We start from the raw sequence: 24,890 nt of genomic DNA on the forward strand, positions 1-24,890 counted from the left end.
CCCAATCTCACCCTCCCACCCACTTTCCTCATTTTCTCCTCCTCTTCTTCTCAGAGAAGGGAATCCCCTACTCCTGCAAGCACTATTATTATTATTATTATTTGATATATAGTTAATAATATTGCACATAATTCTGCTTGTGGTTTAACAAATCTGTAACTCCCATTCCCAGACCAGCCTAGGTGACATACTGAGTTCTTGGCTATCCTGAAGTATATTGTGAGATCTTGCTATAATGTAATGTAATACACATATACATAAAACAGACAACTGTGTATGGTTTGGTAGGTATATGCTATCTTCACTATTTTGCTAACAACAGATACTGAAAAGCTTATTTGATTTGAATGACATCATCCAGCTGGGTGTCTAACAGACCTGGACACTAGGACTCCTAAGCTCTACTGCTTCCCAAGCTAAGGATGTACCATGAGGCTAGACTTCCAGTGACATTTAGAATCACAGGCACTGTAAAGAGGTTGCACTGGCTGTAAATTAGATAGTCTACGAATCATCTCTTTACAATGTGCAGTATGCAACATGAGCAACACATACATGGCTGGGCTTAGTGCAGTTCTTTGAAAAGTCCTGTGAGGATATGAACTATGAACTATAATCGAGATTTAATTCCACCAAGGCTAACTATCATCTTTCCAAATAATGACAAACCTAAGAGTTTCTAAATCATAATTATTATTGATGACTCTTAAATTAGAATTTCAGTAGGCTTTCTTCCTCACACTGTATGCTGTCACTTTTCATCTTCTATAAATATTTCACAAAATATGCACACTCTTTATGTCCATTCACCCAAATGTTCCCGTAGCCTCATTTCCAAGTTTCTCCCATTTTCTTCTAATACGCTCCAGCTGACATGTTTTTGTTTACTGTTAAAGACTACTGAAATTGAACAGTAACCTGGGGTTCTTGGACGGAGCCCCATCTACTTCATTTTCTCATAGTTTTGGGAGTGGGGAACTCCCTTTGTAGCCCAGACTCATTTGGACACACTATATAGCCCCAGATGGTTTTAATCTCAAGGTAATTCTCTTGTCCCAAGGTCTAAATCCTGGGGTTACAGATATGAGCCACCTCTCTTTTATAAAGCATATTTTAATATGCTATTAAAAACTTTTTAAAGATTTATTTTTAAGTGTGTGTGTGTGTGTGTGTGTGTGTGTGTGTGTGTGTGTGTGTAAAGGTCTCTGATATTCTTGATCTGGAGTTACAGGCAGTTGTGAGCCATGTGATGTGGGTTCTGCAAACCAAATTTTTGTCCTCTTCAGGAACAGTAAGCACTAGTAACTGTAGAGCCATCTTTCCAGCTCCATTGTAATTTTTTGAGACAGGGTGTTTTCTTTTTTGAGACAGGGTTTCTCTGTATAGTCTTGAGTGTCCTGGACTCACTTTGTTGTCCAGGCTGGCCTTGAACTCACAGAGACCTGCCTGCTTCTGCCGCCCCTAGAGCTGGGATTACAGGTGTGCGTTACCATTCCTGGCTTCCCTTTGCAATTTTCAAAAAATGAAAGTACTTGTTTATCTGTTTTTACTATTTTTGCTATGCTTGGTATGGAAGTCAGGGTTTTTACATCCATCGAAAGCACTCTATCACTGAGCCACATTCCCTGTCCCTTGTATTTGTATCAAAGATTGTATAAGACTGATTAACTTTGGAGAAGCAGAACATCACGGCTATGAAGTGAAGAAATGTTGCAAGTAGAGATTCAAAATGACCTTGGCTATCGTTAAGCTCCCAAACACCTGTGTATCTTAACTTTTGTGTCTGGTTGAACATTCTCATGATTGTTGTGTAAACTTCCAGAAATGTACAGCTAAGTCCAGCTGCCCTATAGGTTACAACAACCCTAACTATGAGTGCAAGGAGCCAAAGACGACACCTGAGAGCTGTGGAAGAGACCCCATGTCGCATTGACCTGCCCGCTTGAGGTTCCTACCAATGAGATCAATAAGATACTGAATTATGACTTTGTATTTATGACTTTGTTTGTGTGGCTTTGTTCTGTGGTATCTTACAAGTTCACAGAACATGGTGAACTTGTATGTTGAAATATATCAGTCAACATCTTTGACATTTGGTAAACTCACATTTGACTCAGAATAAAGTATTTATATTTTCTTCTCATTTTTTTTTTATTGTAACAGTACCCATTAGTGAGTAGGCAGGCCTCACAGCTCTTCTCACCCCTTTCCTGTCAATTTGCTCTGGTTTCTTGATCTGCCAGTTTTTATTCCTCATTCTCCAGCAATCCAGAGCTTCCCCCCTAATTTACTTCTGTGAATGCTTACCATGGTGTGGAGGGTTCAACTGCTGGTTTCCCTCCTCATTTCACTTCCTGATCTTGTAAGAAATGAGTGAGCTGTTTACAATCCAACTCCATCTCAACTCAGCTTCCTCTAAAATTAAACATACACACAAACAAACAACGAAAAGAAACAATTTCCTTTTTATTCTCCTGAAAAATTTTCCACCCACAATAAATTGTTGCCCTCTTTGTCCTTTCCAATAAACATCCTTTAAAGTGAAATATAATATCAATTTGAGAAGTAAAAAAAAAAAAAAATAAACACATAGATATTATCTTCAATCGTAAGACAATTAGTTTATTTCACATAGCCATAAATGCTTACAATGAATTTTGACTTAGTCACACTTGCTATAATTTGAGTTAAATTTAAATTAAAGTTTTAAATGAAATGAAATTAAATCAAACCTGAGTTAGTATGCAAACAAACTTCACAATACCTAAATGGATAATAAATATAGCTTTTCAAGTCTATAACTCTTAGCCATTCCTCTGAGCTGGTAATAATGTAAATATAATACTAATTAAACTTTTCATCATGATATGCCTAGTCCTGCTTGCAACTTGATGTGCCATGGTGGGTTGGTACACATGGGGTGTGTCTCTCCTTCTCTGAGAAGAAGGAAAGATACTGTGGAGGGAGGGGGTGTGATGTTAGGACTGGGAGGGGAGGAGGGTCACAATCAGGATGCAAAGTGAGTACCTGAATGAATTAATGAAAAACAAACAAACAAATTGCATCATGATGATACTGAAGAATAGCCAAAAAAAAAAAAAAAAAGAAGAGACAATCAAAGGCAGAATAATTAACATTATTCAGTTTACTAAAAGTTCTAGCCTTTTTCCATGAACGTATGTCACAGACATGAAGTTAAGTCATAGAGGCTTTGCTTGACAAAGTTCCAGAGACCTGTGACTGTCCAGCATGATCTCTAGACATCCAGAAGAGTTATTCAGGTGTTGCTTGACAAAGTTCCAAAGATCTCCGGCTGATCACCACTGCCACACAAATATTATGTATGGTCCAGGTATAGTGTTGTTTAGAAAAACAGTTCTCCTAAAACTGTTTTTTCTCTCTATTTCTCAGCCCTTAGGAAATTCATACAAGGAAAACTTTTTTTCCCCATAGAGAGTGTTGAAAGAGGGCATCTGGTCAAAGGCTTGAGACAATGATAAAGTTTTTTGCTCTGATTGTGAGCACCCAAGCAGAACCTGCATGAAAGAAAGTTAAGACCTTGACATAGCAGTACCTGGCTAGATACTGTTAGCTGTTGAAAAATTTCTTTAGAATTTGCTTTGAGAGTAATAGAAGGTGGGCTTGGAGCATCATCATGCTTTACAGAAATTTTACAATAGAGGACCCCTTGGCAGTTAGCCTACGCTTGGATAAGACACCTCTTGCTTTGGAACTGGAAGTAGGTCAAGTTTTTTTTCTTTAGAGAACATTTAGCTCAAACTATGTTGCTATGACCACCTTGTAAACACATTGGCTTTAGCCTCGGGAAATTTATGATTAAACTGTCCTGTGTATTATTTAAAAAATAACGATCAGGTCATGCTGACCATTGCTTGAAAATTGATTTTTGTTTTATGCTTTGTTGTAGGTTACAGAACTTTTTGTATTTCCTTGTTACTCTGTTGATTTTTGATTGCCCTAGTGATTGTAATGATGACAAAAAAAATTCATGATGTAATCTGTAATGAAAAAAATTGAACTTCATTTCAATTAACACTGGGGTTGGCCCAAGGAGAGAGGGAAAGCACGTGACAGACATGAGAGAGTAAACGAGAGAGAGGGATGGGGAACAGCAAGAGAGATGGATAGATGGGGAATGGCAGGAGAGATAGGTAGATGGGTAATAGCAAGCAAGAAGAAAATTAGAAAGATGAGGACCAGCAAGAAAGGAGGTAGAAAGATGGGTAACAGCAAGCAATAAGATAGTTAGTTGGACAGACAGACAGCAAGTGAGTCAGAGATGAAGAAGAAAAGTTCTTCAGAGCTTTAAGACCTTCGGTTTGTACCACATATACCTGAGTCTTTGAGTATTTCTTTTTCCTCTATCCCTCAACCTCTCCTCAACAACTGGTTCCTTTAGCTAGTTGTTCAACCAACGGTTTGTTTCCCGTAACCAACCATTCACCGCCTTCTCAATTCTCCCTACTGCAAAGCTACCTCTCTTCTCTCCTCTTCGCCATTCCTGGAGCTGGTCTTGGGGAGCAGCAAATGTAGATGGTCTATACACCAGTGTAGTGGATGTAAGCATGTTTTTGTTTTGATCCCAAGTATGGGATGGGAAACAGACTTGTGAGAGAACAAGTGATGTTTATCCACTTAGAGCTTGAACCACTTTGTAGGAGGGGGGGGGCTTGGCTTTTGCCAGCTGAAAATATCCTAGTACAGACTCTGAAAGGAGATACATATATGAGCCCACAATAGATGGTTGGGACTTTTGGGGTATTGTTTCGCTGTTTATTGCTCTACTTCCAGAGGCTCCGTAGAGAGCTTTAGGGTTCTGGGTTCTGGCTTTTGTTCCAGGTTCCAGCAGCAACTTTGGTGGAATTTCGGGCCTGATGACTATGCCAGGGGAATCGCTCTCAGGAACTGAATTCAACAAGGTCTGCTTCCCCTGTTTTCATAAACATCCTTTATCTCCTATCTAGGGTAGGTGGATTAGAATGGAGGTATGAGCATTTAAAGAACCCCAAATAAAGTAAGTTTGAAAAAGATAAAGCCTACACACAGGTTTGATTTTGACTGTGAAAATAAGCAAAAGATACTATGATTGGTTATATAGATATTCAAGAACTAAGCCAAGAAATAATAACATTTTCTACCACTTTGATGAAAAATTCGAATGCTTTCAGACTGTCCCACACAGGACTACTATTAAGCCTGGAATTTCTCAACATTTAGAAAGTGGAACACAAATGCTATTCCTGGCTTGATTAACCATGTTCCCTGATTTTATTCAGGCCCCTACAAAGGTACTATTGACCCCAAATCAGGCGAAAGAAACCTTAAGAGAATGATGCTCCATTTCCCCTCAGAGAGGTTGGGTAGGTTTTTGTTTGCTCTCTTGAGCTACAGATGCTTATTTTCATTGGGAGTTGCTTATATGTTATCATTGGTTTTATTCAGACAGAAAATGAGGTTGGACTTAGGGATGTCTCTCTTTTCCTTTATCTTTCTTTCATAGATATGGAGATAGGGATTGAAAAGAAAGAAGAGGGCATATAGAAATACACAGGGATGATAGGATAAAAAGTATATTATTGAATCTACTCTTCAACCTAAGGCCTTATTTGTTACTAACAAATACGGTTATTTTTAATTCATTGGTATAGAATTTTGTATATTAATACAAAATAAGTTTAATTTTGATACATTGGTATAGAACTCAAATTTAAGATCATTCTGCATACATACTATATATATTTCTACTCTAATATGAGGTATTGAACCCATACAACTCAGTCATAATACATAGCTTATTTCCAATACCTTGAGAGTGCTATTGCAGGCTGTTTAGGATAATTAAGTAATACAAGATATTTGTTAGTTGATCAAATCATGGTCATGCTAACTACCAGTCAATTTTTATCACAAGAATATACATCCTAGATTTAACAAATAGATATGATCTATAGATAGATAATGTAAAATAGTTAGATAAGGTCTTCAAAGCATCAGAGACCTACAGAATATGGCATTTAAAGATGCTTATAATATTTTAAAGATTCTTTGACAACAAGACAGGTTAAGTCTTGGCAACACCCAGCCTACCTCAAGAAGATGATGAACATCAAAGAACCTCCTTTCAAATATGGCAAACCAATCACTGGGCAAAACATCCTCATTTCTGCCATAGACAGAGTTCTGATTAAAAATGGACAAGCTTGGATACAAGCAGAGTCGTCTGCCAAACTTTGCCAAGACAAGGTAAGCATGTCCTCAATAGTTCCTGCCTCACAAATATGTCTGTCGGATATATTGGGCCAGAAGGCTGAAGAAGATGCTCTAACGTTATAGAGTTTGAGCGACTGTTCAGGCAACAAACTGTCTCTGTCATTTTTTTTCTCATATTGAAAGCTGCTAATCTGCAGTTCTGGTCACTCATGTAATTAGGTTTCATTCCTTCTCAAGTCTCTGATGGGGTTGAAAACCACATAATTTAGTCTTACAATTAACCTTAGTTGTTTAGGGGTTAAGATGTTTTTAAGTCTAGATAAATGTTTTAAGTTGACAGAGATGAGATATGATATTGATTCTCATTCAGAATTTTAGACTCATTAAGATAGGAAAGATGTTTTCTACAAGGTTGCCAAATACAATTAGCCAAAATATCATGAGTGTTATTATCATATAATCCCTGATTGTTTCATGGTTCTTCTTGCTGTATATAATTTTTTATTTATGTGTAATAATATAAATGCATATGCCCAACAAATAAAATAAAATCTTTAGAAAAAAAATTTAAATGCTTGTATACATACTAGGTTTAGGAAAATGAACAACACCACACAAATTAAAGTTAAAAAGGAACTTCTTATGATGCAACATATTCCCCAAACTTTCATGTCATTTGACTAGTAAGTATATTATTATTATTTTTATGTAGTGTAATTTAATGAAATAAAACTGTGATCACCTAGGACACCCAGTCAAATGTGGAAGTAAACTCTATTGTTTCACATGTAAGAGAATACTCTTCTGGAATTTCATGCCCAAGTTTACAAAACAGAAAGTAGCCAATACATAAGTTTATAATTTCCCCAGTTAATTTTTTTGTTGAAGTTAGTCAAGTTCTCGAAGAGCTTAAGGGGAGGGTTGTAAGTCTGCTTAGGTGTACTATTTGTTCCTGCCTGCTGATGTCTGCTGTGCTGTGATGAAAACTCATGGCCCAAGTCACAAAGTTTAGAGAGGGCCTCGCACAACCCTGAGAGTAAATGTCTCCTGAAATGCGCTCTAGGTTTTATTCCCACTGGATTCAGACGTACCTGTAGGCTGTAGATGGTGCCTGTGGGACACATGAACAGAAAAGCATAGTAACATAGAGGTAAGGATAGGGAAGATCTGAGATGTGGCATCAGGGGAGGCTTAAAAAAACGCTACCACTCTAGGTTCAGTCTGTGGACAAGAGTCTCTAGGAAGATACTTAGACCTGAGGCAGTCTCCCTTGCACTTTTTCTCCCAGCTGCCTTGCTGTTGGAAATGCCTTGGTTTTGGTGCTACCACCTCTCTCAGTGGTCTGTTGACAAGAAGGGTCAAATATGGATTTATTTCTAGGGTTTTCACATGCCTAGGAAATGTGTAGCCTTGCTAGGTCAAACAGGAGGCTCTGAAGTGTCTCAGTTGTCTTTCTTCCTTTAGTACATTTCAGTCAGGAAGAGTTGCACTTATTTCTTGGTATCCAAGGAGATTTGTTACAGGACCAACAGTGCATACCAAAACCTATGAACATTCAAGTTAGTTACTTAAAGTACTGTCAAGTTTGTCTGTAACTTATAGAGTTCCTGCTGTGTACTTAAAATAACCTCCAAATCACAGTACTTGTTATCTATCTATCTATCTATCTATCTATCTATCTATCTATCTATCTATTTATTATCTGTTTATATAATCTATCATCTACCATCTATAATACATGTCATTCTATAGAAAAAACAGTCACACTATAAACAGTCATGTTTGTGGCATAATAAAAGGAAAGGGGCCGTGGTGTATAGTACAACCACATTTCCCATGAATATTGCTGATGTAACTGGTTAAACTCAGCTAAGATAAAGCAAGAGCTACACAGGGAAAATGGCTCTGAAGTTCCTACCAAAAATTCACAGTCTACTTATATCAATAATGTCAATAAAACCACACCTGAAGCTTTTCCAGATCTATTAAGTGTAGTTCTTCACAAGGTGTGACCCGTTCACTGCGATCGATACTTGATGTTTTCGCCAGTGTCTATCTTTGAGAGCTCTTCAAATGAGCAGCAACTGATCTATGCAGTCACCCTACAGCTTGACCATATTTGTGGATTTCTCCAGCACAACCAAGAATAAGCCTCAAGTACTCTCCTTCTTGGAGACTGGCTGACTTTTTGGAAGCCTGGAAAAGTAGAGTGCCATTTCTGAAGGTTCTGATGAGTTTTTGCTTGACAGTTCCAACTCTGACGATGAATACCTTTCTCTCAACTCTCCTGAATTTGACAGAGCTGTGCTTTATTTAGCATACATCAGCAACATGAGCAAGAATATCAAGGCTGCATTTGCAAAATCAGTGAGTGATAAGAGCATTGGCACACATTTAAAGCACATTGGTACCCTTACCTTTTGGTTTATTTACCTTCTTGTGTTTAAACTTCCTGCATGTCACTGAGAGTAACATCACTGGAAAAGCTGCTAGCCATAAAGGACAAGCCCTGCTCTGGCCACACACAGCTGTGATGATTTTCAGTGTGTAGAATCATGCAAAAAGCATTGCTTAGTTCACAGCCAGAGCAGGCCCTCAGCACTGTGGCAAGTGAATCTTTCTCAACTAGTACAGGCACTGGGAATTCACAAAGCTTTGCTAGTTAACATGCAAATCCCTGTGTGGAGGAATTTTGGAATGTGATTAGAAAGAAGGATTGATTATTATTTTTTTGTAGCACACACATTTTTTCTTGCTTTCTGTCTTGCTTATAAACAGTCAGCAAGTCTCTGCCAATATCAAAGATATTTTTGAGTGACTGTATCATTATACCTTATACAAAATTGTATCTCAGCTTTCAGGAATGTAAAACTTAACTTAATAATAATGATAGGCAATGCTTCAGAAAGCTATTACATTAAATAGAGTAACCATGTCCTTGATAGCACTCAAATGTGTGACCACCAAACTAGTAAGGATGATATTTTCTTATCTCTTGGGAAATGTAGGAATTAGTAAAGGTAAAAGCATGGGAGAGCTTGACTTAATTTATCACATTTTATTTCATTCCATTCATTGTGTGTGTGTGTGTGTGTGTGTGTGTGTGTGTGTGTGTGCGTGTGTGTGTGTACACATGCATGTATGTGCAACACACCCACCCAAAAGCACATTTGGCAATTTGAAAGTTCAGCAAAGCAACAGACCCATAATGTCTAATTAGTGTACTTAATGTGCATAAAATCTTAGCGGACAAAAATAACTTTGCAATCAATTTTGTGTTGCAAAGCAAAACATTATATGATTTCAAGTAGAAAAGTGATGTAAAATTATTACCTTCCATTTTGAGATAAATTATTAAACTTAAAGGTGGGCATTGTTTTAGACTAAGCTTCTACAACAGAACACCAGACTAAAAATAATGGTGGAGTTATCTATCTATATCACCAAGTAGGTACTAAGCTGTTTATATGGGCCCCTGAGAACTCTGGATTACAAAGATGATGGCCGGATTTCCCCAACTAGCCAGCTTTACAGCATGATTATGAAGTTCTTTCTGTTATATCCTTATACAAAAGAAGTAGCTTGCCAGAACAAACATGGCCTTACCTAATCTGTAACTTTGCCAGTGTTCTGACTCTCTGTCTTGCTCTATAAGAAGATAATCCAGCGCCGATATATTAGTTGTTCTTTTGTTTTTACTATTTTTAGCTTTGCTTCATTTACAGACCTCAACTACTGCTGAACCATCAGAACACATCTACTTTATACAGTGCTATATTATTGAAAAATAAAGTTAATTGTCATTAAGCTTTCTGTCCTTTAATAACAATAGCAACAAACTCAAAACAAAAAACAAAAAGCAACCCCCCCCCACACACAGAAGCTTAGAGACTCGACCAAGACATTACTAAGAATGAGTCAGCATGTATTAAGTTTCTGCATTTGTTTATTATTTTTTTTTTAGAGTTTGTTTTATTCACTCACTGCATAGGGTCATAGGCATCGTCTCTGCCATTCAGAAGCTCACGGCATAGTGAAAACGGTGACATATTCCTCAGATATGATCAGTACATACTTGCAACAAAATTAACCATAAACGTACAATTGAGAGTCACAGAAACACAGAAAAAAAGCCTCTGAGAAGATTATGTATAGGATGGGATTGCCAAGAAGTTCTGCACTGAGAAAGTCAGAATCACAAATGAATCTATCTAGACAGGAAGATGGAAAAGGCGAAGGAAAGTGAAGAGTTCGCACGTTGGGTTAAGGACATTAGATGCCATCACTCCTCCATTCTCTTGCTTTATCACACCCCACTGGTTTCCCAGTACTATAAAACTGAAATCAAATTATGTAAAGTATAAAAACAAGAGTTTAAATGTCAAAAAGATTGAGAGAGATTTATCGTAGAAAGTAATTGAAAAGAACTGGAGAAATTGTGTGAGTGACGTTATAGCCGCAAGCTGCCCCGGGATAGTGCAGGGTGGGAGTTAATGATTGTTTGGGGGGAACAATGGTGATTTTAATAACAGCCACTAGAGGAGAGTGATATATCCCCCAGATGCTCCAGCTAAGCCCTCCTTCTTGATTACAATTGCTTGTTGGCAAATTTTTCTATTTCTTAATCATGCCTTCCTGTCATGTTTCAGATTCCAGCAGATTATCTTCAAGTGGAACTGAAGCGATAATTCAAGGTAATGCATTTCATAGCACTTAGTAGGTTAACTTACTCTTTAATGAAAACATGATCATTACCTAATGTTTTGCATATTAGAAAGGACAGCGTACTTTCTCTGGATCACTGAAATAGGGGAATAAATTCTTGCAGGCATCATGCTTGCTTTAATAAGGAAAGCTGCTAGGACAATGAACATGCATCACAAAGGACAGTTCTTTGGTGTCTGTGGGCATCAGTGATTTCTAATTTTGCTGAGGCATAAGATAAGTTATGAATTTGAATTAATGACAGTTATAATGGTAGGAAAGTATATCTATTATCATATTATTCTTCTTGTCCAAGGGTTTCAATGTCTTGAGAGATAATTTGTATAACTTAGATCATTCTTCTGTGAAGAAGGGCCATGTTTTCTCTTCACTGTTGTTTTGGGTTTGTCTGCAAAGCAACTGCTATAGTGTATGCATCTTCAAAAATGATAACTAAAAAGAAAATTTTAGACAATATGATTCTATTGTTTAGTGGTACCCAACTACTTTAGTGTGTTTCCTGATAAAACTGCATTCACATCTTAACTTAAAAAAAATCATAAAGAATTTGCTTCATTCCAAATGTCTTAAATATGGTTATCTTCTTCAAAATACTTCATACACCATGTCAAATGTCAGGCTTGTACACCTTCCTTGTTTCTTACACACCAAAAGCTGTTTTATCTCATGGATTCCTATAGTTCACTATTTCTACCTTTTCCAGAACAGTCTTCTTGTGGCAGATCGCACAGACCAGTTGACGTCTCTTCTGCAATCCCTGACTTTGTTTTCCTCTGTCTTGGAGGCTGCAGGTTGATGTGGCAGAATCAAGTCAGGAAAGTGACTGCCTGGTCACACATGCTTCAATCCTTTTTTCTTATTTTGACACTTCAATAGAAAGAAAAGCACATTTTGGAATAGTGTTCCTCATAAGTGCCTGCATCTCTTTGCAACTATCACTCCTACATAATGGAGTCATTAAGGTGGCTGCACAGGTGTACAAACACTGAACTCAGAGAAATCTTTTTCCTAATTGTGCTCCATCTTCTGACCTCACTACAAATTTCTGAAGAGTAAGGACAGGAAGAAAGAAAGAAATGAGTAATACAGAAACCAAAGCAAAAATAATTTAGTCTATTTATATGCCAGATATTCTCATATTTTAAATCATTACATGATGCTTGATAAATCTTTCTGATATTTTAGAGTCTTATCCATAAATCAATTAGGTCTAAGAATGTAGGACTCATCAAAACAGAGTAGAATAGTGATTACAAAGAGGGCATGGAGGGCTAATAAAGTGATCTGTCCAAGGACACAGCATTTCCGTGAGACAGGAGCAATAGGTTCCACAGAACTACTTATTATATAGCATGGGGATTGTAGCAGGTAATAATGTATTGCATATTTGATTATGGCTAGATTTTAAATACCCTCACCCCCAATAATGTCAGGTAATTCATATATTAATTAGGTTTGCTTAGCAACCTAAATGCATATCTCAAAACATGGTCCACATTCCAAATATTTATATCTTTTATCACCAAGAAAAAAATAACTAGCTAAATACCTATGCCAAAGGCATACAGTGGGTGGTAGTACTGGGTTTCAAAGAGAACAATTTCTGATCCTATAGTGCTCAGTCATTTTAGAAGTGAAAGCTGAGTTGACAGGACAACCCAGTGAGTAGTTAGCCACTGTCAAGTTGGGCATACCTGAGGTCAATCTTTGGCACCAACATGACTTCTCACCCCATATAAAAATGAAGAATCCACCCCTCACTGGCATGCTTGTTATTTTAGGCACAAAAGTGCATTTCTGTAACCACAAGGCATCCTTTATCGGTTTCAGATTGCCTCCATTGACCTGGGTAGCCATAGAAAAAGTGGCACAAAGATTATTACAGTCGTTTTCTGGCTCTTGCTGGCTCAAGGGAGTCGCTGGGCATGTTTCATCCTGAGCCTTTTCAGTAGCTTTACAGGAGCAGTTTGAAACTGGCTACAGTGAGAGGTATTTACACTGAAAGTTGTGAATTGAACGGGGCCTTTCTTTTTTCTCTACTTGTATCATATTCACCAGAGCACCACCAGCCAAAGGACTTTCACAGAGACTTTAAATCTTCTCTTCAGGGTTTAAGTGTTAAAACTGGGCTTTTTGCGTATTCTTCAGAGTTGGTGGTGTTTGAAAGACCCTGGGCCACATGCTTCCTAATAGGAGCTGCCTCAGCTTTCCTTTGCCTTTCTGCTATCCACAAGTTTTCCACGGTTCTTTGTGAGACTATCATTTAAATTAATTATGCCAAGGATGACCACACGCCAAGCTATTTGTGTGCTTATTTGTTGGGATATTTCTTCTTCATAACAGAGCTCCATTGAACGTCCCTCAGGTAAGTAACTAAAAGATCTAAGGTTTAGATTTAGAGGCCCCAGTAAGATTGAGAATGGAGAACATACAGTTTTGTAAGTATGGTTCGTGTTTTAAGTTTAGGCAGTTTCTAATTTTTTTATTAATTGATTCTTGTTACATCTCATTGGTTATCCCCTCCCATTGTATCCTCCCATTTTTCCCTCTCTCGTATTTTCCCCTTATTCCCCTCCCCTATGACTGCTCCTGAGGGGGATTTCCTCCCCCTGTATATGCTCATAGGGTATCAAGTCTCTTCTTGGTAACCTGCTGTCCTTCCTCTGAGTGCCACCAGGTCTCCCCCTCCAGGGGACATGGTCAAATATGAGGCACCAGAGTTCGTGTGAAAGTCATACCCCACTCTCCACTCAACTGTGGAGAATGTTCTGACCATTGGCTAGATCTGGGTAGGGGTTTAAAGTTTACCGCCTGTATTGTCCTTGGCTGGTGCCTTAGTTTGAGCGGGATCCCTGGGCCCAAATCTGCCTATCATAACGTTCTACTTGTAGGTTTCTAGGACCCTCTGGATCCTTCTACTTTGCTATTCTCCCATGCTTCTCTCATCTAGAGTCCCAATAGGATGTCCTCCCCTCTGTCCCAGTTTCCTGGTAAGTGAAGGCTTTCGTGGGACATGCCCCTTGGGCTAGTATGCAGATATAAGTGAGTATATACCATTTGAGTCTTTCTGCTTCTGGGTTAACTCACTCATTATGATCATTTCTAGCTCAATCCATTTATCCACAAATTTCAGGAATTCCTTGTTTTTAATAGCTGAGTAGTATTCCATAGTGTATATGTACCACAGTTTCTTTATCCATTCTTCTACTGATGGATACTTAGGCTGTTTCCATGTTCTGGCTATTATGAATAAGGCTGCTATAATATGGTTGAGCAAATTTTCTTGTTGTGTGCTGGAGCATCTTCTGAGTATATTGCAAGGAGTGGAATAGCTGGGTCTTGAGGAAGCCCTATTCCCATTTTTCTGAGATAGCACCAGATAGATTTCCAAAGTGGCTGTACTAGTTTGCATTCCCACCAGAAATGAAGGAGTGTTCCTCTCTCCCCACATCCTTGCCAGCACACGGTGTTGCTTGAATTTTTGATCTTAGGTTTAGGCAGTTTCTAAAGGAAAGTCTAATGGAAGATGGAGGAAGGTGCGTCTGTGAGCACCTTCCTTGTCAATGAATTGACTCAGATCAGGATGATTGATAAGTATTTATTCCAGAACTTGCTGGTACCTTAAAAAGAAAGACACTATTTATTTGGAAGAGAGAAAGAGAATGTTTTAAAGTTCTAAGATTAAGGCCTGGTACAATATTTATTTCAGGAGATGAGTCAGTATACACACATACTGGCTCAGATTCTTAAAAAATAACTCCTGTGTGTGGTTTCCACCTTCCCTTCTCCTTATGGTAGACAAACTGGGTTAAAAGATGCAATTCAGGGACTTTCCCAGATTGTATATAGTAGCTCATCCATCTAACTTTATACTGAAATAACTTATAAATGAGTAAACAAGGTAATAACTGAGTCATCAAAGAAATTAGGTCTAATATCGTCTTGACCAAATTTTGAGGATGCTTTGGTCGGAATAGTATGAGGCAGCCTAATGAGAAGTGCAGAGATAGAACTATGGCAGCTTTAAATGTATCTCTTTCTGAAAGGTTGAAATGTGGGACTTAAGCGACAACTCAACTAGCCACATCTGGAGAACGGGCAACTCAACCAGCCACATCTGGAGAGCTGCAGAAACAATAGCTTTATCTCAACCTGGGGGCAGCATTATTCCCAGGTCTGTTGTCTGTCTGGGACCTCGGGAGGCTCCTAAGGAAGACAGGCACAGTCGGGCTTCACAGAGACTAGCTAGGCACCTGTGAGTGGAGTATGGGGATGATGGCAGGAATAGAACAGCTGAGGGCATTTTGCTAAGAAAGGCGCTTTTGTAACTCTTTGCTCTTTCTACTTCCTGACTGGCTATAGGAGATCAGAAACCACAAGGAATTAAAATAGAAGAAGCTGAACTAATTTCTAAAAGAAACCGTATAAATTCTATTTGACTGTAAATACAAAATTTCAAAATAGATTTTCACCCAAGAGAATAAGGAAACAACATTAATATTCCCCCCTCCCCCCTTAAAAAAGAAAACATTGAAAGTTGCTTGGTTTAGGTGAAATGGAATCTGATACTTATAGTAGCTAGTTAAGCAAAGTTGAACTAACCTAGTATAATGGGAAATGATCAAATTTTATATTCAGAATGGGTAAAAATAAAATTTAATATTATTTTGGATATAAGAAAAATCCAAAAGTAAAGCAATTCAGGCCAACAAATTTTAGGCAAACCTAAAAAAAGAAGGCTAAAAAGCCAATTTAAGCTAGTCTTAGACAAGACAAATTCTGGATAAGAAGTAAATCTCATGTAGGGAGTTGCATCTTGAATTTTAAATGCCCTATTACCAACACCATAATAGACAATTGCCTGTAAATTGAATAGGTCCAATGGAAAATAGGTAAATGCAATTGTACAAAGTGGCTTTAGTGCAAATAGTGTATCTACATGTAAAATAAGATGACAAGTACTGAGTGCAATTCTGGACTTCAGTGTTGTCACTCAGGATCTGGGTCACTGTCTTTCAGCTGTATAATAGGGATTTATCAAAGTTAACCATGTGTGAACAGAAAGGAAATCTCAGTTAAGCATCTCAAAATTATGCTGATTAAAATGTAGTAAGGATAAACATTAATTGAAAACTTGTAAACAGAAAGCCTCAAAAGTTTGAGATTTAAAACAATTTCTGGGGTTAGAAATATGGCTCATTAATAAGGAGTGTTTGCTGCTCTTCCAGAGGACCCAGGCTGGGTTTCAAGCACCCACATGGAAGCTCACGGGCACGTGTTATTTAGTTCTTGGGAATCTGATGCCCTGTACTGGTCTTTGAAGGCATCACACATACGTGTGCACTCAAACACATCAAATAAAAACAAGTCAATATTTAAAATAATGTTTTTCAAATCACTTTTGGAACAAAGCATAATGAAGGTGTGCTTGTAACTAAGCAGGAGGTTGAGACAGGAGAATCACCTTAAACTTTAGCCCAGAAATACAATGTAAGCCTAGGCAACGTAGTTAGACACTGTTACAAACAGACAGAAAAACAAAATACATACAGTGTAAAGAAAATAAAACCAACAAAATGAGCTTCTGGAGCAAAAGAAAAAATATTAAAATTCAGGGATGAACTATTTAATTATCATTGTTGAGAACCATAGCCATATAGTGAGTCTGATGGAAGTGTTCTCTAAATATAGTTCTATTGTTTAGAACATAAAACAAAAATACTGCTAAGGAACACTTCAGACAGAAATAGTTGGTAGATAACATAATCTCATACTAAGAATGAAACAACCTATCTTGAAAGAATTGGAATGAAGAAGGCAAGATGACATTTTTCGCAAAACAAAATCAAAGTAGCAGCTGGCTGTGCTGGTGCACACCTGTGACCCCAGCACACGGGAGATGGACACAGCAAGGTTAGAATCTGAGGTCATCCTCTGCTACTGTGATGGCTGCTCTTGGTTTTCACCTGACTACATCTGGGATGAACTAAAACTCAAATGTTCAGGTACACCTGTGAGGGATTTTTTTTCTTACTAGACCAATGAAGTGGGAGGACCCACATCTAACCCAGATATTATGGGTCGGCTGATCCTCCTGAAATCTAGGCCACAGCTTCTATGGCAGCCTATATAAAGCATATGGAAGAAGGGAGCTTGTCCTCTTCACCTGCTTGCTCCTGCTCTCACTGGCAAGTCCATTTCTGCACTGGCATTAGTGCTTATTTCTGGATCTGGCATATACTGAAGACAAAATGAGACATCTAACCTCATGGACTGAACAACTTCTGGATTCTTGGACAATGGTAGACAGCCATTGTTAGACTAGCTGGACCACAGCCTGTAAACCATCCTAATACATTATCTATCTATCTATCTATCTATCTATCTATCTATCTATCTATCTATCATCTATCTATCTTTCTACCTACCTATCTGTTCTGTTTCTTCCTGACTAATACAGCTACAAGTAAGTTTGAGGGAGGCCAGCTTGAGATGGATGAGAGCTTGCCTCAAACAAAACTATTAAAGTAAAAACTAGTCACATATGAAATATAAAGATGAGTATCATAGGTGTAAAAAATAAATAACATCACCGAAGCATGAATATCTAGGTAATCACGTAAATTTCCATAAAACTAAACCATAGTAAAAACAAAGGCAAATGACATAATTTAAGCGTAGGTCCTTTTACTATATCTCAAGGAATGAGTTCAACAAGGCTGCACCGTTATACCAAAGTTTGGTAAAGCATAAATATCTAGAATAATACAAGCAAAACCACCCCCCCAAAAAACCAAAACAGCTAAATAATTCAAATTGGAGATCTTCAAATGATCATAAAAGTGATGTCAACCTTAAAAGTAATCCTGTGAAGAAGTTAACAGTCTCAGAATAACTGAAATACATACTTTTTAGCACCAGCAAAACATAAAAAACACCAAGATATAATATTTAATTTCTATGAGGATACTCTTACAGCACTATGAAAATTTTAATTTTATCCTTTAAAACATATAGTCATGTTTTATGCAAACGTTGTTAGAATAAAATCGCATTTTCAAATATTGAAAGCATGTAAAGTGACAAGCAATACACACACACACACACACACACACACACACATATATTTGGTTTTAGGTATAAACAGCAATTATTTTCTCTCTTCTCTTCTTCACCTTCACTTGGTGTGTGTGTATGTGTGTGCACATGCAGTGGTCATCTTCCTCCCTCTTTGTCTCCCTCTGTCTCCCTGCCTCCCCCACCTCTCACTTTTCCTGACATCATCTCCTTGGCCAGGAACTCACCAAACAGGCTATCCAGCCGCCTGCCCCCCGCCACCCCCCTGCCCAGAACTTCCAGTCTCTGCCTCCCCCCTCATTACCATGCTGTCTTTTAAAAGAAAGCATGGGTTCTGGCAATGGAATTAAGGTCCTCATGATTGCAAAAAACTTACAGAAAATTGCTTCCTAATGCACATGATTTCCCTACATCTAACTGTCAGTGAGCTGTGCAAACACATAGTAAAGCAGAAGGCGGGGAGCGTGTGTTTCCTCTCATATAGCAAAGATCTAAAGGTAAAAGGTGATTGGACCAAGTAGAAATGATAAATTATGCCCCAAGTTTAACTATTCCTCAGCCCTCCCCTGTGAAGTGAACTGTTTATTCTCCGGAATCCTGTCACTCTTCTGCAAAATGAAGATAATTAGGCCGGTCATACTGGGAAGATAAAATGTAATAATATATTTGGAAGCAGCTTCAAAACGCACCAAGCATGATTTTCTCACGATACTATGTATGTATTCATAGCTTCCCAGGTAGTATAATTCTAAATTCTTCCTGTGGTGATTCAGTTCTGTTCTATCCAGGGCAGGGTCAGCCTTCCCTTTTATGTGTTGGGATCTGAAACTATTTCTTTATGCCTCTCTCAGGAAGCGCATACTTCCTTATCTTTCAATAGGAATTTTACACACTTACATGTTGCCACAGTTAGTTGTTTCCAGACAAACATCACATTCCTGCAAGTGATGTTGGTTTTAGTATGAACATCCTTAGGCTCCGCCATATTGCTTATTTACAATGTAAAAACATCATGATTAATTTACATGCTTTGAAAAGAATGTGGCAATTCTACCAGATTCTTCTCTATAGCCTCAGGGCCTGAGGGTAGCAATAATGTTCAATGAGAATTTGTATTTACTTTTAATGTGAGAACTGACTTGGGAGAAAGGGAAATGTACATCGAATTGAGCTTAGTCTTGGTGAAATTGTCCGGATTTTAACCCTTCATTTGAAGATCCTTTCTCGTATTACAGCTATAAAGTAAAAAATTAATATCTTCGAACATTTAAAAAAAAATGGTTGATTGTGATTGTTTGTATCAATTCGAGAACTAAAGAAGGAGCCACAGATGAATTTCAGAGAAAATGATTCTTTGGCCACCAAAGTTCAGGATTTTCTTGTCAAAATAGAAACTCCCCGTAACATTCAAGCCAGACGTACTTATAAAAGGTAAAGGAGAAGGCGCCACTGCTTTTACTTCAACCAGAATGATAAGGATGAAAGGGTCCTTGGCTTGTCCAACACAGCTGCCTGCACTCCAGAGAAGATTAAAAGGAGGCTATACTGCAGTGGCTGAGCTGGAGGCTCTGGCAGAGCACTGCCAGGTCTGCCTTCCCAACCTGCAGTTTATTTATACTGTAACCACGTAAGAAAATCCTCACTCATTCACTGTTGCTTATGGGGCTGGAGTGATGGCTCAGAGGTTAAGAGCACTGTCTGCTCTTTCAAAGGTCCTGGGTTCAATTCCCAGCAACCACATGGTGGCTCACAACCATCTAAAATGCGATCTGGTGTCCCCTTCAGGCTCTGGCATGTAGGCAGAACACTGTATACATAATAAATATATAAATCTTAAAAAAAAAATAAACTTGCTTATGGGTATGAGACTGGTCTCTTCCGAAGTCATTTGGCTGTTGAGGCAGTACACAGAAACCTTGCTTACAAGGCTAGCTAGAAAACAAAGTCATGCACTATATATTTGATAAAGTATTAAAAATGCTTCAAAAATTAAAGCATTAGAAGATCAAAGCATAATTATAAAATTCTTTAAGGGCATTTTAAATATAAATTATAAATATAAAATGCTGGCACACAAACCTTGACTTTTAATGTTCATATACTAATCTCCAATTACTTAAATTACTCCCCAAGCCTTTATTTCACTAATTCTCAGTATGTGTGCTTGTACTCTAATATATTACTTACAAGATAAAAGGTAATAAATAAACAACTATAGGCAGAGCTTTTGGGGAGAGTAGAAAGTTGGATATTTGTAAAAGATATATATTAGTAACTCCTTACTTAATTGACATATTTTATTTAATATTATTTTCTTCTTTATATTAATTTATTCTTGTTACATCTCAATGGTTATCCCATCCCTTGTATCCTCCCATTCTTCCCTCCCTCCCATTTCCCCCTTGTTCCCCTCCCCTATGACTGTTCCTGAGGGGGATTTCCTCCCCCTGTTCCTTTAAGATTTTGTTATATAAAAGAACTGGCCATCTGGCTTGGAGATCGTAGGCACAGAAGATCCTGTAACGAAGCTTCTGAGTTTTTTTTCCTCTTAATTTCATGAACGAGTCTGAGAGAACTGAAATGATACAGTGACAGTTACCCCTGCACAGAGAAAACGGAAATATTTCAGAAGCTTCTAGAAAATCATTCCTACCCAGAGTGGTTGTGACATAGTCAGTGATGTAGTTTGTTGATGGATATTGGAGGAGTTTCTCTCAGACACTCTGTGCAGAGTTCTTTTGGTTCATTCTGTCTCCTGATCCCATGAGGTGGGGGAAGAACTGAGGGAGTATGAAGGGGAGTATGGATTGGGGAGGGCATCTCTGGGACAAGCTACAAACCTACTGTAATGGAAACTCCCAGGAATCTATGAGGATGACACTAGCTAAGACTCCTAGCAATGGGGGATATGGGCCCTGAACCAGCCATCTTCTGTAACCAAGCAAGACTTCCAGTGGAGGGATTGGGACACCAACCCAGCCAAAAAAAACCTTAGACCCACAATTTGTCCTGCCTACAAAATGTGCAGAGGTAAAAGATGGAACAGAACCTTTTCTCCTTTCTCCATTCTCCCTTCCTCACTCTTCCCTCCCTATTTTTCTCCCTCCCTCCTCTTCCTCTTCCTCCTCTCTGTCTCTTTCTTTCTTTCTTTCTTTTTTTCCTTCCTTCTTTTCTTTCTTCACTTTTCTAGGAGTTTCCTTGATGCCATACAAGGGGTTTAAATGCTGAAAAGAATCAGGGGAACATAATTATGATCCTGTAGACTGGAGATCACTAGCTGGTCATATTTTGATCTCCAGTGGTTTTAACTTAATGAGGTTTGTGATAGGCAGAAGACAGGACACTTTACTCAAACATAGGACATGGACCATTGATGCTACTCAGGGTAACTAGCTGGCACAGCACTAAGGGACACTGTTGGAAAGTGGGACACTTACTCTCTTTTGAAATTTCTTGCTTTTTGTTTACATCCTGGGTTGCTTGTAGTTTGGTGGGACATTTTTGTTTTCAGCTAATCTTTATTTTTAAGCTAAAATAAAGAGTCAAACTTAATTTCAAGACTTTTAGCTGATACTAAATATATAAATAAAATTAATAGTTGTAATGTGTCTTTCTTTCATATGTCTTGCTCTCAGTAGTAGCAGTTTTTCATTAATAAAAGTGCCAGGAATTTTATTTCTTATTTACTTATCAGAAGATTACTAAGTTTAAGGAGAAATTAGGAAGAATCAATGAAAGACTCAGATATGAAAACCATAAAGCAGCTTGTGTCAGCACCCAGGACATCTTAATCAGAAGTATACAATTAAAAACAGATACAGAGAGTCAGGCAGTGGTGATGCATTGCATGACTTTTTTTTTTTTTTTTTTTAATGCATGGCTTTAATTTCCTCACCGAGAGAGACAAACATCTCTCCAAGTGAAGGAAGTGAGTTAGAATGGTGCCATTTCTGCTTGGAAGGGAGGAGATGAATCTCAGAGCCTATGGGAGAAGCATCCTCCAATGGTTTCCTTTCTTAAATCTCATTAAGCAGTCAGCAGATACAAGGTTTGTGGGGCGGTTGGATTGCAAACGAGACAGTGGTGCAAAAGAAATTAATAGCAAGATGGTGACGCAAGCAAGCGTGAATTAGTTTCCCTGCATTCAAAGCTGGCCAACAAAGAGAAGACCAGACTGGCTAGGATTGTAGCTGAGGAGCTTTGTATCACGTGAAGCCTCTCTGCTCGTCTGAGTGGCTTAAGCATGGTCCCATGTTAATAGCACAGGTACACAATGGAATCACTAATGAAGAAGAGGCTAAAGTTTGGAGGGGAGGGGAGACTTAGGGGATGGAAAACAGCTTAGCAGATAAACTGACAGGGCCTGGAAGTGGTGTGGAAGATGCATGACTGAGACTGCTCAGTCCCCTCAATTCAGAGTAGAGAAGAATCCTGCTGAAGGTGAAGGAGATTGGGGAAAAGGAGCTACTTTATAAACCAACTAAATCTCTACTGAGCACACAGGCTGCTGGCCAGATGCTAAGCAGCAACCAAGGATAAGAAAAACTTTGATGAGAGGCTTACAGGGGAGATAGCATTAGAAGTGGAGACTATGGAACCATTTATACAGATGACTCAGGCAGCACTGGGCTTGGGCATGTGGCATGATCCACACCTGAAGGTTTCTAGAAAGTGCCTTTCTCAGTGCTCCTAGGCATGGACGCTTTTTCTCATAAATGCCTGGAATGCCACCCCTACTATGTGCTAAAGGGATCTTCTTGCCTGTTGTCTTTTTCATTATTGTTTTTTAAAGTCAATTGTTCACTCTGTTGTAGTTTAATTTAGGCATTAACAGCTGCCATTTAAAAACCATACCTCCATGGCTCCCTCCAACCCACCTTTAATGTTCTTTTTGAAAACTTTTCAGAGATTTGTGCTATATATAGTATTCATTTTTCACTGCCACATATTTTCTTTCCTCATATTATTTTAAATGACATGTTTCAGAATTATGCGTAAAATTTTATTTAGGGTTTTGAATAGGTAACTGTATGCGGATAATTCAAAGGCATTAAGTGTTGCTCAGGGGAGGAGTGGTTGCCTAGCAAGTACAAGATGCTGTGTTCATTACCCCCCCGAATTGAATATAAAATAAAATGGAACAAAGCAAAAGCCCCTTTCCTCACATTGTCAGTCTTCCATTATGCTCTACCACAAACTTCCTCTCCCTTCAAGCAACCACACCATTGTTGTCTCTTGGTTTGTACACAAGTTTTTGTGCATAACCTTATTTTTCTTTGTTAATAATAAGCCACAAAGTCTGATTCTTTTCTTCATGCCCAATGTGCTCAGAAGAGCTTTCATTTTAATACATGGAATGCTGCCTTAATTTTAACTGTTGGATGGTTTTCCATTGAATGGGTAGTCATAATTTATTTTGCTTCTTTAATATTTATAGACATTTATGTTTTTTCAATTGTTTGCTTAACTTTGAGCAGATATTAATTTACCTAAATATAACTGCATGCCAAAGAAAGATTCCTGGAATTGTAAGCAGTAGGCTTACAATTTTTGTTCAGTGTTATGAATCAATATTTAATCATCATTATGATCATCATGATTTTGACTGAAATGACTCATGTGAACATTTCCGTAAGTACTGCAGAAGGAAAAGGAGAGAGAAGGGCAGAAGTAATGTAAACGCAACACTCATATATGAGATTCTCAAAAATTAAACAAAATAAAGAACACTGTAGCCTGGTCTCGAGTTCTCTATGGGTTAGGCTTGAGCTCACCACTATCCTGTGTCAGTTGAGATAGTTTTAATCTTGAATATCCCTTAAGACATGTCTAGGTGTTAAGGGCTATTGTGAGGCAGTGCAGCCTTGAGAAGGTGGGCAGAGTAGAAATGAAGTCAGGAACAGTGTGCCCTTCCTTGCATGGGGTATTGATGCCCTACCTCTTTCCCTGTCTGCTTCCGTATTACCACAAGGGCTCTCCACCCTCAGCGATGCACCGCGTCTCACAGGTCCAAAGCAACAGGGCCCAGTTACCAGGCATTGACACCTCTGAAAATTGATTTTTCTCAGACATTTTGATACAGTCATGGAAAGCTGACTAACCCGAGGGTCATTTAAGTTCTGAAATAATTATTTGTCCTCACATCACTGAACCCTTCAGGAGCCATGGACATAGCTAATAACTTTCTTCCTTCTTAACACACTTTTTCTCTTTTGATGTCTCTGGTTCCACATATTTTGGCATTTCTCCTGACTCCTCTGATCACTGCTACCTAATTTCTTTTCCTTGCTCCTACAGTCTTCAGTATTCATGTTTTGGACCATGCTAGATTGTGTGGTCCTCTACATGTGTTGTCTTCTGATTCCCACCTCCCTCAATCCCAATGTTTGGAATGTAATTTATATATGGGTGACTCAGATCTTCATGTCCAACTCCACCTCTTCCCTGAGCTCTGTCCCAGCTACCCTCATGAAGCCTCTGTTCAGATGTCTAATAAGCTGCATGGAACCAACTTGTCCCTGCCAGTCTCTCATGCTGCCCAGTGACAACTGTATTCTTCCAGATGCTCTACCCATAAGCCTGGGCGTGAACTATGTATGATCCCTTTCCTTTCATCACCAACCATATCAGTCTGTCAATTCTTGCCTCTTTCACCTCCAAATACATCCCAAACCCGACGGCTTCTCACCATTTTCTGTTGTCACTGCTGGTTAAAGACTATGCTAAGAAACCCTGACAATCTCCTTGCAGATTCTATGTCCCCACAGATGAGCTTTGCGTCACAACAACCATAACCTGGTTAAAAAAAAAAAACAAAAAAACTTCCTGATGTAAAAAAAGAAAAACGATTTCTTCCC

At 38.4% G+C, this 24,890-nt stretch overlaps 1 protein-coding gene across 1 annotated transcript in view; it reads right to left on the reverse strand.

Moving 5' to 3' along the window:
- Htr1f (5-hydroxytryptamine receptor 1F) overlaps window positions 1-24,890 on the reverse strand; it is a 123,110-nt gene that overhangs the window by 95,127 nt on the left and 3,093 nt on the right. The window contains exon 2 of the mRNA XM_051150123.1: window positions 2,308-2,415. The gene's annotated coding sequence lies outside the window, so the exon portion shown is untranslated. The remainder of the gene's footprint in view (window positions 1-2,307; window positions 2,416-24,890) is intronic.

Source organism: Acomys russatus, chromosome 8 (assembly GCF_903995435.1).
Source record: "Acomys russatus chromosome 8, mAcoRus1.1, whole genome shotgun sequence".
NCBI classification, from domain to species: Eukaryota; Metazoa; Chordata; class Mammalia; order Rodentia; family Muridae; genus Acomys; species Acomys russatus.